Here is a 15,497-nt window from a genome sequence, read left to right on the forward strand (position 1 = left end):
AAAGATCAAATTATATGAGAACCTTGACGTGGTGTATCCACTAGATCTTCATTGAAAAATATGTGTAATCATTATGCATTCCTATCTCAAGAAGAACCAAAGAACATTAAGGAAGCCTTAAGCGATGATTCTTGGATAGTTGCTATGCAAGAAGAGCTAAATTAGTTTCAAAGAAATAAAGTATGGAAGTTAGTTCCTAGACCCTATGATCATTCAATAATTGGAACAAAATGGGCATTTAGGAATAAAAAGGATGAAAATGGAATACTAGTACATAACAAAGCTAGACTTGTGGCTCAAGGATATAACCAAGAAGAGGGAATAGACTACGATGAGACCTTCGCTCCGATAGCTAAAATGGAAGCTATAAGAATGTTATTAGCCTATGCATCCCACAAGGAATTCAAACTCTATCAAATGGATGTAAAGAGTGCATTCTTAAATGGATTCATAAATGAAGAAGTTTATGTAGCACAACCTCCAGGATTTAAGGATATCCATAACCCTAATCATGTGTTTAGGATAACAAAAGCTTTATATGGGTTGAAACAAGCCACTGGGGCTTGGTATGAGAGGTCGAATGGATTTTACTAGAAAATGGATTTTCTAGAGGAAAGGTAGATGGAACATTATTTATTAAATATAAAAATGAAGATATGCTCATCATTCAAATCTATGTATATGATATTATATTTGGTGCTACAAATGAAGATTTATGTAAGGATTTTGCAAAATGTATGCAAGATGAATTTGAAATGAGATTGATGAGAGAATTGAATTACTTCCTAGGACTTCAAAATAAGCAATCCAAGAATGGAACTTTCATAAATCAATCTAAGTATATAAGGGACATGCTTAAAAAGTTTGACATGGAAAGTAGCAAACCTATAGGAACTCCAATGAGTACATCCATAAGTCTTGACAAAGATGAAAAGGGAAAATCAGTTGATATGAAATATTATTGAGGGATGATAGGAAGTTTACTATATTTGACAGCTAGTAGACCGGATATTATGTTTAGTGTATGCATGTGTGCTCGATTTTAGTCAGCTTCTAAAGAGTCACACCAAATAGTCGTGAAAAGGATCTTAAGATACTTGATGGGCAATACTGACTTAGGTTTGTGGTATCCTAAGGACATTGAATTTGAGATGATAAGCTATTCGGATGTTGATTATGCTAGATGTAAGATTGATAGAAAAGCGCAAGTGGGACTAGTCACTTTCTAGGATGCTCTCTTGTCTCTTGGTTTCTAAGAAACAAAACTCCGTAGCTTTGTGTACTGCTGAAGCTGAGTATGTGGCCATAGGTAGTTGTTGTGCACAAACACTCTATATGAAACAACAATTAAAAGATTTTAACTTAGAGTATTCAGCAATTCCTATAAAATGTGATAATACAAGTGTGATAAACATCTCCAAAAATCCCATATCACACTCAAGAACCAAACGTATAGACATAAGACATTATTTTTTAAGAGATCATTTGTAGAGACCCAAAGAATTATAGTATTTAAAATAATAAAAGAGAGAGAAAAATAAATTTTAAAAGGGGTCACAACAGGATCTCGTCGACGAACGCTTAGTTTATTGGGATCATCGACGGGGACACATGTCTCGTCGACGAGAAATTTCTGAGAGGCTGTTTTGCAAGGCCCGAAGTTCACCAACGATGAATAAGTGTTCGTCGACGAACTCCCTGCTTAACCTTGTCAATGAAGTGACGTGTCTCGTAGACGAAGGTAGGTGTATAAATAGCTCTAAATTCAAATTTTTAGTGAGAAAACAACATGCAAATCCCTCCTCTCTCTCTCTCTCTCTCTCTCTCACTTCAGTCTCCCCACCTTCTCTTTAGGATTTTGGGCTGGTTCTTTGTTGGATGACAATCCAAAGCTGCCACGCCACTCTTGGGAAGATTCTCTTCACATCTACTGGAGTGATTTGTAGGTTAGGCCAACTTGGGAACCATCCGAAAATTTGAGTAAGTTAGTTAATTTCAAATTTATTAGGGTTTTGGTGTTTCTAGACTAAGGAGAATATGTTAGGGAAGATAATACTGAAGTTTTTTTTGGAAAATATCAATTTCAGGGTGTTGAGTTGGGGACCACATGGGTGTAATTTTGGAGTAATTTGTATGCTTATCGTTAAGTTAGGTAAGCTGATAAACTAAATCAGTATTTCCATGAAATTATTTATTAATATTCAACTTTTATTTTTGAGGAAATTATGTATATTATGGAACTAAATTTGGAAATTCTGTTGTTTGTAGGAAAATGATTTTAATATTTGTTCTGCAAGAAATATGATTTTTTGTAGATTTTATGAATAAAATAATATTCACTTTTGTGTGGCATGAGTAGGAAAATTATATGATTTTATGAATTATCAGACTATTATGTTTTCAGAATCAGCATGTTATTACTGTTTTCAGGAAAATATTAAAAACAATACGGGAACTATGTTTAAAGTATGGTATCGGAACAGTGCAAAGATTTGTATGATAAATATATGCCCCCATAAGGGCTGTTATTTTACATGATATGATATGCCGACATTAGGGTCGTGGTTTTATATGATATGCCGGCGTAAGGACCGTGGTTTTCATGTTTTATTATGTCAGCGTAAGGACCGTTGTTTATACGTTATGATATGCAAAAATACATGATAATATTATTTTAAAAAATGTTATTGTGAAACAACTATGTATCGTTATTTGAGATTTACTATATGTTATCAGAACTAGGATGACTTGGTTTAGGCTTTCAGCAAGCACGGTACTGTAGCTATATAATCACGATCATGTATATGTTAATGCTACCACATATTGTAAGAGACAGTGGGAGATCGACAATCAATGTGGTTTATGGTAGTGCAGACATCCCTTTAGCACCCAGACTAGGAGGGGCAGACCCATCGTACTTACAAAATTATGTTGATCTAACGTGGTCGGCCAGCCATTGCTAGGTCCCGCCTTCGGGCCACACAACCTAGTCATGTGGGGGTAAGACATGACACCAGCCAGTTATCCATCCGTGGTGTTATTTCATGTACAGTTTTATATTTATATATATATATATATATATATATATATATATATATATATATATACACATATGATGATTTCATGTATAGAAACTCAGTATGTTATACCATGATATAATAAATTGTGTTTTAAACAGATATGATACAAATAGTTCTACCACATATTGTAACAACCCAAAAATTACACCATTTTTTTTAAATAGATAAATTACTCTGATACCCCTGCTATAGCATCTCAGGCCCTATAAGAGCATTGAGGTATTCCTGTACATAATAAACACACCTATGCAGCGGAAAACATAAAGTCATACATCCATTTAAATAAATACAATACTAGAATCCAGTGTTTCTAAACCATTGGTACATTCTTATATTTCCCACTGACCAACTCAAAACAAAAACCTCAAAATATGCTTACCCTATCAACAGGGCAAATAAAAGGTCACTCTATCTGCGAGCCTGATCTGCTCACCTAACTGGATCATCTAAAAAATGTTAGAGTAATGGGATGAGACGACACTCAGTAAGTGACAATATGCTATTGCTAGTATGTGGCCATCGAGTTGCATAAATACTATAATAATATCCAAAGCTGTATCAATTGGTGAATTAATATAAAGTATAACTTGCATTCATCCTAATTTAAAACATAACTGTATCATCTGAGTTTTCTACCATTCATATCGCTAATATCATACTATAATCATTAAATGCTACAAATCTATATACATATACATAGCTATGACTTTTTCCTTGGAAAACTGTATGTCATGATTTGACTCCTCATTACAGGGTTGTGCGGCTTATAGGCTGGATTTAACTCTAGTTGGCCTACCAGGTAAGTCATTATACTCTACCCTTCCTCAGTCCAGCCAAACTATATCCACTCTTAAGCACGGAACTGGAAAAACTACCTTGTCAAATCAAGCCCGCTCAACCCAGAGTTTTGGGGAGTCTGCAAGCTCTCCGAGCACAGTTGATGGAATCCACATACTATCTGAGATATGTGGTTGCACTTTGATCTGTTAATAGCAATGGTACCGTGCTCTACTAACTGAATCTGTCTGAAATATTTCATTAGAGATCTGATACTGTATATATATATATACTACTACTACTACTACTATAATTTTCTTACTATTTTCATCATGTTTCCAAAATAACAGTAACATTGTAAATCTGAACTGTATATATTGTAACATCTGTATAACATATTTGTAGTAACTGACTGCTATAACTGTATATCTATCTATAATATCTGACTGTATAATTTATAAATCTGAGTGTTATGGTTTTAGGAAACATGACATTCTATAATTACTGTAACATACTAGTCTGGAAAAATATCTATAATGTTTGTCTGATAAATATCTATCTATATCTGTATATACTATAAATTATGATATTTTGGGAAAAACTATATAAATTCTATATTAGGAAAATATCTACTCAGGTCACACAAATTAAATTCATATTCTAGAAAACTGGATAATAAACTGATATATATAAACATGCATAACATTTCTGATAACTTTGCTAAAATTTTCTAGCATAGCATATTTCCCTTACCTAATTATGGAAAAGCCCCCTTGCTGTATCTGGTCCTACACCCGCGGGGTTCCCCATTCAATACCCTGAAAACAACATCTCCCAGAAAAGAATTTCAGTATTTCTCTAACTTCTACATTTTCTATAACTATGAGGTAGGCAAATACTAAATAAAAACCTTACCCTGAATTTGGGATGGAGTTTAAGTCAGTCCCACCAATGATCCACTCCGGAAGATTTGGAGAGAACTACCCCAAGAGCATCATATAGAGAGAAAAAGAGAGTTTCCTGCGCAGAATTCTTGTGAAAATCCAGTTTTAAGTGTACTTATAGACCCAGATTCATCGACGAGACACGTCATCTTGTCGATAAGCCCATGAAGGAAGTTCTTTGATAAACCTGAACCCCTCATCGACTAATTTCATACTGCCAAAAACCCCCTCTCGGTATCTTCTCGTCGACGAGACACGTGTCTACATCGACGAATTTTAGTAGAGTACTTGTCGACGAAGTCTGCTTTCGTCAACGAGACCCCCTTTGAGTCCCTTTTAAAATTTTCCTTTCCCTCTTATTTAATTCCAATAATTTTCTGAGTTATTACACATATAATTTATGTACTGTTATATGTATAATAGGAAAATACTCATGTTGTCACACACTGATATTAGTTTATTTCCCTTACTGAGAGTTGTCTCACCCCAGCTATATAAACATTTCAGGAGCCCCAGATAGAAGAGCGGATAGAGTTCTGCAGTGTTAGAGGCCGACTGTTCTACCCTGTCAAAAGGATAAGTCATTTTGCTAGGGTATGATGGATTTTTGGGTTGTGACCCTAGGGCACTTTCAGGTTATTTTGGGATGTGTGTATGTATATAACAGTTTTAGTAAAACTCTGGTATTGTGTTGGTTGGATGATTTGATATGTATATGATTTTATGTTTCCCGCTGCTTAGGTATCAGTGTTGTATCTCACGTATATCTTTGGTACCCAATGGTCCAAGTTGACTATGATTTGTCAGGATTATTATATTAGATATTATTATGGAAGGAAAAAAATAATAAATTGGTAAAATAGGCAGGTCATTACAATTTGGTATTAGATACTAGGTTGCTAGGTTTTGTAGACTTTAGAGTGCAACAGAAATGATACCAGAGTATAGGAAAAATAATTTGAGGTTTTGTTTTGTAGTTTAGAGGCAGGACTTCTGTGGTGGTTTTTGTGTCTTTCCTTGGGTGACAATTCAAAAAAGTCATAGAAAACTATTGTCGGGTTGTGTTTCTAAAGTGTAGGACTAAATCTTAAAATAAGATAAGAATGTCAAGATAGCGGATTTTGGTTAGATGTGTAAGTTGTAAGGATAGGGTCCCTAAGTCATGTTTATTGTCTTTTCAAGAAGGACCCTGGAAGAGGTAGTGCCCATGTGAGCAGTAGTGACGGTGTAGGGCCCTCGAGTGCAGGCGGGGCTGATTCTGATGCGGTATTACGTAGTGTGGCTTAACAGGTTATGACTGAGATTGCTAGGTGCTCCAAAGAGCAGGGAGGCCCATTTGCAAGCCATGGGTGCACAATAGAGAAATTTACCAAGATGAATCCTCTAGCATTTTCAGGAGGAGTTGATATTGCAACCGCCGAGAATTGGCTGCAGGAGATCGAGAAAGTTTTGGCAGTATTGTAGTGTACAAAGGAGCAAGGGTCCTCTTCACCACCTATAAACTGATAGGGGAGGTTGAGAGGTGGTGGACTGCTATGAGACTTATGGAGCAGTAGAGGATGACACTGATAGCTAAGACATGGGACCGATTTAAAGAATTATTCTTTGATAGATATTTCCCAGCCACTGTTAGGGAAGTTAACGTGGAAGAGTTCCTAAATCTGAAGCAGAGATAGCAGTCAGTCCAACAGTATACGGTAAGGTTTATAGAGCTATCCTGCTTCACTTCGTATATTGTTCTTGATGAAATAAAGAAGGCGAGACAGTTTGAAAGAGAATTGAGGCATGGAATATACAAGCAGGTAGTAGTGTTAAAAATACAGGACTTTGCTAAATTAGTTGATAGGGCAGCATTAGCTGAGGCTAGTGAGCGGATGGATGTAGAGGAGCAGGGATAGAAAAAGAGATCTATGCCTTCAGGCTTCCAGCAGGGAGCTAGGTAGGGTTAGTGGAGGAGAGGAAACTATGGCAGAGGACAGAGGCAGGAGACTGGAGGTCGTGAGTTACAGATGGTACAAAATTTTCCTGTTTGTCAGACTTATGGAAAGAGACACTTGGGAGAGTCTCAAGTAGGGAGAGCCATTTGTTATCGTTGTGGTAGGCAGAACATCTGGTGCGAGATTGCCCTACACCACCTAGTACTGCTTCTGCTCCCAGACCATACCGGGGAGGCTATCAGGTGCCTCATGGGCTCCAGTTGAGGAATGTAGCTCCAGCGAGGGTCTATGCATTGATGCTTGGAGATGCTGAGATAGCCAGCGATGTGGTGACATGTATGATTAACATATTTTCATTTAAAGTTATTGTATTGTTTGATTCAAGAGCCACACACTCATTCATGTCTATGTGGTGTATTAGATTATGTGGGGTAGAAATACAGTTGTAAGACACCAAACTATTAGTAACTACACTAACAAGGTCAGTAGTGAGGTGTAGTAGAGTGTTCCAAGGCTGTCCAGTTGATATTTAAGGGAAAGTCTTGCCAACTGACTCGATAGTATAAGACATGCATGGGTTCGATGTAATTTTTGGTATGAACTGGTTGACAGCTAATTATGCTAGTATAGACTGTCATTTGAAAGAAGTGATATTCAGACCTCCGGGAAGACCAGAATTTAGGTTCATGGGGCTGCGTGTGCAATCCCCGTCTTAGTTAGTATCAGCCATACAGGCGAGAAGATTACTCTTGGATGGTTGTTAGGGGTTTATGGCCTTTGTAAAGGAGGTGTCAGAAAATGAATTGAAGCAGGGCAATACACTAGTGGTTAAGCAATTCATAGACATTTTTCCAGAAGATTTACCTGGGTTACCTCCCAACCACGAGGTAGTTTTCGTTATTGATCTACTTCTCGAGATGACACCGATCTCTAAAGTTCCTTACAGAATGGCTCTAGTAGAGTTGGGAGAGCTAAAGGATTAGTTGTAAGACTTGATGGATAAGGGTTTTATTCGGCCTAGTGTATCACTGTGTGGAGCTCCAGTGTTATTTGTAAAGAAAAATGACGGGTCTATGAGGATGTGTATAGATTACAGGGAAATTAATAAGGTGACAATCAAGAATACGTATCCTTTACCCCGTATAGACAATTTATTTGACCACCTTCAGGGTACGCGGGTCTATTCCAAGATTGACCTCAAATCAGGCTACCATCAAGTGAAAGTAAAAGCAGAAGATGTCTCGAAAATAGCTTTCAGGACCAGGTGTGGATATTATAAATTTCTAGTTATACTATTTGGTCTGACGAATGCTACTGCTGTATTTATGGACTTGATGAATAGAGTCTTTCACCAGTATTTGGACCAGTTTGTTGTAGTTTTCATTAATGATATACTGGTATACTCAAGGAGTTTTGAGGAGCATAAGATGCATTTATGGCTGGTACTTCAGATGCTCAGGGAAAAGAAGTTGTATGCCAAGTTTAGTAAATGTGAATTTTGGCTAGAGAAAGTATCGTTTCTGGGGCATGTTATTTCAGGGGATGGTATTTCAGTGGATCCCGACAAGATTGAGACAGTGTTGAATTGGGAAAGGTTGAAGAACATTCAGGAAATTAGGAGTTTCTTGGAACTAGCGGGTTATTACTGTCGGTTTGTAGAGGGGTTTTCAGCATTGTCAGAACCTCTCACGCATCTGACCAAGAAGAATGTTAGGTTTTAATGGGATGAGGATTATGAGCAGAGTTTCTAGGAACTAAAATAGAGGGTTGTCACTGCAATGTTGATCATTCCGTTAAGGGGTGATGGTTACGTAATTTACAGTGACACTTCTTTGAAAGGGCTCGGTTGTGTATTGATGTAGCATGGTAGGGTTGTAGCTTATGCCTCCCGATAGTTGAAAGAGTATGAAAAGAACTACCCTACTGACGATTTGGAATTGGCTGCAGTGGTGCACATGTTAAAGATTTGAAGGCACTACTTGAATGGTGAGAGATGTGAGATATTCTCCAATCACAAAAGTTTGAAGTACTTTTTCACTCAAAAGGAGATGAACATGAGACAGAGAAGGTGGTTGGAACTTATTAAAGATTATAACTGCACTATTAGTTACCACACAGGAAAAGCAAACGTGGTAACTGATGCTCTGAGCAAGAAATCAATAGGACCAGCACTGGCAGCTATGGAGCTATAACATCCGATTCAGATGGATCTGGAGAGACTCGGTGTAGAGTTAGTAGAGGGTGATCCTCAAGCATTTATTGCCAACCTGGTAGTGCAACCTACTCTACAGGAAAGGATTAAGACAACTCAGAGAGATGACACAGAATTAGCAGAATTGATAGCTAAGGTGCAGAACGGACAGGGAAATGAATTTAGTATTTCTGATGACGAGACTTTAAGGTTCTGTTCTAGGTTGTGCATGCCTACAAATAAGAATATCAGAAGAACGATCTTAGAGGAGGCTTACAGGTCCTTGTACACGATTCATCCTAGTAGTACTAAAATATATAGGGATCTGTGAGAGTATTACTGGTGTAGCGGAATGAAGGGGGAAATTGTTGAGTTTGTGTAGCAGTGTCTAACGTGCCAATAGGTAAAGGCTGAACACCAGAGGCTGGTGGGCTAGTTGCAGCCGCTTTACATCCCAGAGTGGAAGTGGGATCAAGTAACTATGGACTTTGTGATGGGTTTACCACCGGCACCGCATGGTAAGAATGCTATTTGGGTGATCATTGATAGATTGACGAAGACCTCTCACTTTATTCTTATTAAAGTCAACTACTCCATGGACAGATTAGCAGAGATTTATGTTCAGAAGATAGTTTATTCTCATGGTGTGCAAGTGTCTATAGTATCCGATCGGGACCTACGTTTCACGTTATGATTTTGGAGGAGCTTGTAGGAGGCTCTGGGGTCTCAGTTAACTTTTAACATGACGCTTCATCCTCAGACGTACGACTAGACTGAAAGGGTGATTCAAATATTAAAAGATATGTTGGGGGCATGTGTGCTGGAATTCGAGGGTAGTTGGACCCAGTTTATACCGCTGGTAGAGTTTTCATATAATAATAGCTATCAGGCCAACATTGGCATGGCACCCTATGAAGCGCTCTATAGTAGGAGATGTCGTTCTCCTCTATATTGGGATGAGTTAGGTGAGCGGTGAGTTGTGGGGCCAGAGCTAGTGCAGCAAGAATATGATAAAGTTTGGCTCATTAGAGACAGATCAGTGCAGCTTAGAGCCGACAGAAGAGTTACGTTGATACTTGCCACAGGAAATTGGAGTTTGATGTTGGAGGTCACATGTTTTTGAAAATAGCTCCATTAAATGGAATTATGAGATTTGGAAGGAAGGGTAAGTTTAGCCCTAGGTTTATTGGCCTGTTTGAGATCCTTGAGAGAGTGGGGTCAGTTGCCTACAGGCTAACCTTACCACCCATTTTGTCCAGATTACACGACATATTTCATGTCTACATATTAAGGAAATACATCTCAGACCCCTCCCATGTGATCAGTTATGGTGAGATAGAGCTCGGGGATACTCTAGCGTATGAGGAGGTACCAATGCAGATTCTGGACAAGAAAGAACAGGAATTGCACAATAAGAAGATTCCTTTAATAAAAGTCTTATGGAGAAATTATGCAATAGAAGAAGCTTCATAGGAACTCGAGGAATAGTTACGACAGAAGTATCAGTATCTCTTCAAAGGGGATTAGTAGTAAATAGGAAAAGTTACTGGAAAATATGTAAAAAATTTTTTGTGCAGGTTAGTTAGATGTAATAATTTTCTGATAGTAGATAGTATTTTGGTTGTGGGAGAATTTTATTTTATGTGTATATGTAATCTCCTAGAGCCTTGAATGTAACCACGGTATTCCTCCGACATAAGTGAGGGTAAGTAATAAAATAAGTAGCCCATTTTCTTTAAAGGATGGTTTCAATACAGTTAGTAAATTTCGAGGACAAAATTTTATAAGGGGGGAGAATATAGAGACCCGAAGAATTATAGTATTTTAATAATAAAATAGGGAGAAAAAGAAATTTTAAAGGGGGTCATAGCAGGATCTCGTCGATGAGAAATTACCGAGAGGCTATTTTGTAGGGCCTGAAGTTCGTCGACGATGAATAAGTGTTCATCGATGAACTCCCTACTTGGCCTCATCGATGAAGTGACATGTCTTATCGACGAAGGCAAGTGTATAAATAGCTCTAATTCGGATTTTTAGCGAGAAAACAGCATGCAAATCCCTCTCTCTCTCTCTCTCTCTCTCTCTCTCTCACGTCGGTCTCCCTACCTTCTCTCTAAGATTTTGGGCTGGTTCTTCATTGGATTGATGATCCGAAGCTGCCACGTCACTTTTGCGAAGATTCTCTTCACATATGTCGGAGTGATTTGTAGGTTAGGCCAACTTGGGAACCATCCCAAAATTTAGGTAAGTTAGTTAATTTCAATTTTGTTAGGTTTTTGGTGTTTCTAGATTGAGGATAATATGTTAGGGAAGATAATACTGAAGTTTTGTTGGGAAAATATCAATTTCAGGGTGTTGAGTTGGGGACCACACGGGTGTAATTTTGGAGGAATTTGTAGGTTTTTCCATAAGTCAGGTAAGCGGATAAACTAAATCAGTATTTCCAAGAAATTATTTATTAATATTCAGCTTTTATTTTCAAGGAAATTATGTATGTTATAGAACTAAATATGGAAATACTGTTGTTTTCAAGAAAATGATTTTAATACTGTTTAGTTGGAAATATGATTTTGTGCAAATTTTATGAATAGAATAATATTCACTTTTGTATGGCATGAGTAGGAAAATTATATGATTTTATGAATTATCAGAATATTATGTTTTCAAAATCAGCATGTTATTACTGTATTCAGGAAAATATTAAAAACAATATAGGAATTATGTTTAAAGTATGGTATCGAAACAATACAGAGATTTCAAACTATGTATGATAAATATATACCGGCGTAAGGGCCGTGATTTTACATGATATGATATGCCGGCGTAAGGGCCGTGGTTTCCATGTTTTATTATGTTGGTGTAAGGGTCATGGTTTATACATTATGATATGCAAAAATACATGATAATATTATTCTGACAAATGTTATTGTGAAACAGTTATGTATCGTTATTTGAGATTTACTATATGTTATCAAAACCCAGATGACTTGGTTTAGGCTTTCAGGAAGCACGATACCGTAGCTATATTATCACGATCATATATATGTTAGTGCTACTACATGTCGTAAGGGACAGTGGGAGATCAGCAGTCAATGTGGTTTATGGTAGTGCAGGCATCCCTCTGGCATCCGGACCAGGAAGGGCAGACCCATCGTAATTACAAACTTATGTTGATCTAGCGTGGTCGGCCAACTATTGCTAGGTCCCGCCTTCGGGCTGCACAACCTAGTTATGTGGGGGTAAGACATGACACTAGCCAGCAATCCATCTAGGGTGTTATTTCATGTATAGTTATATATATATGATGATTTCATTTATAAAAATTTAGTATGTTATACCATGTTATAATAAATTATGTTTTAAACAGATATGATACAGATAGTTCTACCACATATGATTTATGTACTGTTATATGTATAACACGAAAATACTTATGTTGCCACACACTGATATTAGTTTATTTCCCTTACTGAGAGGTGTCTCATCCCAGCTATATAAACATTTCAGGAACCTTAGATAGAAGTGCGAATAAAGCTCCGCAGTGTTAGAGGTCGACTATTCTACCCTGTCAGAAGGGTAAGTCATTTTGCTAGGGCTTGATGGATTTTTGGGTTGTGAATCTAGGGCACTTTTGGGTTATTTTGGGATGTGTGTATGTATATAACAGTTTTAGTAAAACTCTGGTATTGTGTTGTGTTGACTTTACGAGTCCAATCCAGTTTTGATAATGAAAAATCACTTGGTATTTGATCTGTGCATTGAGTTTATGAACAGGATCCATATTAAGCATGTACGGAAGGATAACGAGTCATGGAAGCATTAAAGTAAAACATACATATCTTGGCAAGATCCACAGAACTCAGAGAGTATAAGAATCAAGATGTAAGCGGCAAAGTTTAAGAACATCTTGGGAATGGGTACTTAGATATCATGTATTTACATTTTCGTATGATTTAATTTGCGGCTCAACATAACTTAGAAGGACTTTAGGATTTATGCATTTCATATATATCATTAAGGGACTTTCATGGACTTAGAAATGCTTTTAAAATCATAGAAAATATATTTTATAAAATAGCTAAGAAAGAAAGCAAAACAAATTTTTGAACTGGAAAGTAAATATGCAAAAATTGGGAACTTCAGTTGACTGAACTTTAAGTTTAGTTGACTGAAGATTTTTGGGTGAAAAACAGAAACTGGCAGAAGCACCTCAGATGACTGAACCTTGACCTCGGTCATCTGAACTCGACACTTCGTCTTCTGACCCTTGACCTCGATCATCTGACCCTGTATCCAATCTATTTTTTCGAAGGATAAAAGTGACTTCCATCGTTTGGGCCCTTGACCTCAGACGTCTGAACTAGCTAGAAAGATTAAAAATTTAATTTTTATAGTGTAAACACGCGAGTTATCTTTTGATTCAACGGTTGAGATCAATTCTAAGGGTAAGACACTATAAATACTAAATATCTAAACCCTAGTATGAAAGCTAAGACACACAAGAAAAGAATACATTTTTTTGAAAGAGAATAGAGAAACTTGAGCTTATTGATATATGATTGCCTGCACTTCATTCTTCTCATCGTATTTGAGCAAATCAAATCAGAAAATCAGAAGGGAACTCACGTATACATTTTGTAATTCATCTTGGTATTGAGATTTGGTGATTCAAGTTTTTTTTTTTTTTTTTTTCAAGAGCATCTCATCTCATCACTTACTATTGAATATCTTTAGAGAATTTGATCTTGAGCATTCTTAACCATATAGAGATTTTTTTTAACAAATTCATTACTTGAAAAAGTTTACTTTGTCATTGAGATATATATTTTTTAAAGAACCACTCATTTAGAAATCTATAGTTAAAAGGTGCTGAGTGATAGAGAATAAGTAAACGCTATATCTAGATAATATCACTGCTAGGTAAAAGATTTGTTTTTTCTTCATTGGTTAAAAAGATTTGATTCTTGTGTGTGGTTGTTAAAGGATCTATATTTTAGATATATTAACGCTTAATTAAATATCCTTGGTGTTTTATAAAAATACATTTTATTGAGGGATATTTTTTCTGAACAACAATATATTCAGTTTGTGAGTGTTGAACATCATTATCTATATATATATAGATATATACATACTTGCATATGACAAAAATTGTTTTGAAATTGAATATTTGAAAGGAACCTTTTTTATTGTAAGTGATATAATCTTCAAATCCTTTTTATAAGTTCACAAAAAATATATTTGTGCATTTTAGTAAAGTGAACTATAATCCTAAAATTTTCCAAAGTGCTTAAATATATATTTATTTGGGAGATTTGATAAAAAGAGTATTGTATGTTGAAGCATAATCATTCATAAAATGATTGTATCATTTTCATACATTCTGAGCTTCAAGCTATATCATATGTTAATGCATTAGGAATTTGAATTGTACTCACGAGCTTTTATTTGGAAGCATTTTTTGAGTGTTTTACAGATTCATTGTATTCACGGTTTGACTTGTATACCGGGGTTGAGGAGAGAGCTGTATCTCTTGTAAACAATGGGTAAGGAGGAAGCTGTACCTCTTGTAAGCAGTGGATTGTAAGAGAAGCTCCGTCCTAATTTAAGGAGTAGAGATTTTAGTGAAATCCTTGAGTGGTTGCTCAAGGCGAGGACGTAGGCCGAGTTGGCTGAACCTCGTAAAAACCGTGTTTGTCTTCTCTCTTCCCTTTACTCTTTACTTTCAGCACTACATTTAACTTGTCGTATTGCATGTGTAGGTTGAATAACATTGCACACAATTAATTGGGTAATAAGAACTCATTGGTAACTGTACACGTAGGGTTTAAGTGGTAAATAGATTCAAAGAATTTTAAAATACCCAATTTACCCCCCATCTTGGGATTACACCTAACTCAACAATTGGTATTAGAGCGGGTTTACATAGGCTTAATAGTTTATTTGTATAAATATCACATGACACATATCAGTGTAACTCCATTCGGTGACGGACACTCATCCACTAGACCACCCATTTTCTGTGGTGTAAATTACACCTATTGGAAACGTAGGATGAGCATATATCTACCAAACGTAGATTGGAAGGTTTGGAAAATAGTGACTAAGGGAAATCACATTCCCATGAAAGTAATTGATAAGATTAATGTACCTAAAACTGAAGATGAATATACTGAAGAGGATTGGAAGTCAGTACAAATCAATGCCACTACCATGAACTTACTTTTCTATGCATTAGATGTCAATAAATTTAATAGTGTAATGACATGTAACTCAGTTAAAGAAATTTGGGAAAAATTAAAAGTTACATATGAAGGCACTAAGGAAGTCAAGGATAGTAGGATAGACATGCTCACTAGTGAATATGAAGCATTTAAAATGATAGTTGATGAATCTATATAATCCATATACACTAGATTCACACACATCATCAATTCTTTGAATGCACTTGGAAAGACTTACCCTACTTATGAGTTGATCAGGAAAATACTCAGGGGATTACCTCAAGTGTGGGAAGCGAAAGCTATGACAATAGCAGAAGAGAGAAATCTCAAGGAGATGTTGGTGG

This window comes from Malania oleifera, chromosome 3, assembly GCF_029873635.1.
Source record: "Malania oleifera isolate guangnan ecotype guangnan chromosome 3, ASM2987363v1, whole genome shotgun sequence".
Classification (NCBI taxonomy): Eukaryota; Viridiplantae; Streptophyta; class Magnoliopsida; order Santalales; family Ximeniaceae; genus Malania; species Malania oleifera.